The following is a 587-nucleotide window of genomic DNA, read 5'->3' on the forward strand; positions in this document are numbered from 1 at the left end:
CAATTTTCTTGTCTCAATCAGCGTACAGGCACTACAAGAATTTCTAGCAAACATTACTCATCAAAACAGCAAACTTGGAACAGGACTGAACCCGTCTATTTGCTGTAAAATTGTCCACTCGACCACAATCAGTGAATGTATTGTGGTGGGAGTACAAAACAAGCACTACAACATAACCTATAAAATAGGCCCAGTGTCAAGCTCTTATTGCAATTGAACATAATGATCAGGGGAGGCGCGACGCAGTCCCCACTACCACAAATTATGCAGTCGAGATTCCCACATTTGGGGAATCGCACGGGTCAGCACAACCGAAGTGCAATGGCTGAGCCTCGCCCTGGGTGAACCACCTTCATGATCATGGTATCTCCCCTGCCAGGTAAGTTGAGTTGGAAGCATTGGAGACAGGCTCCTGCTTCTTAGACACAGTTGTTTGGCTCACGGTGCCTCACATGCATATTCACAGAATCAAAGGCCTTCAGTATCACATCATCCTCTTTTGGTAAAGGACTTGTTGAAGTGAAGCTAAACACTTCTGTGAAACGACTAGGCTGTACATGACATATAATTACTTTATCAATTTTCTT

At 44.1% G+C, this 587-nt stretch overlaps 1 non-coding gene across 1 annotated transcript; it reads right to left on the bottom strand.

Annotated features, from left to right (window-relative positions):
* Window positions 1-228: 228 nt before the first annotated feature.
* Window positions 229-387, bottom strand: LOC124851506. The gene has a single exon (XR_007032547.1). It is a non-coding gene; the product is annotated as a U1 spliceosomal RNA (small nuclear RNA).
* Between the last annotated feature and the right edge of the window lie 200 nt (window positions 388-587).

Source organism: Hippoglossus stenolepis, unplaced genomic scaffold (genome assembly GCF_022539355.2).
Source record: "Hippoglossus stenolepis isolate QCI-W04-F060 unplaced genomic scaffold, HSTE1.2 HiC_scaffold_37, whole genome shotgun sequence".
In the NCBI taxonomy this organism is placed as follows: Eukaryota; Metazoa; Chordata; class Actinopteri; order Pleuronectiformes; family Pleuronectidae; genus Hippoglossus; species Hippoglossus stenolepis.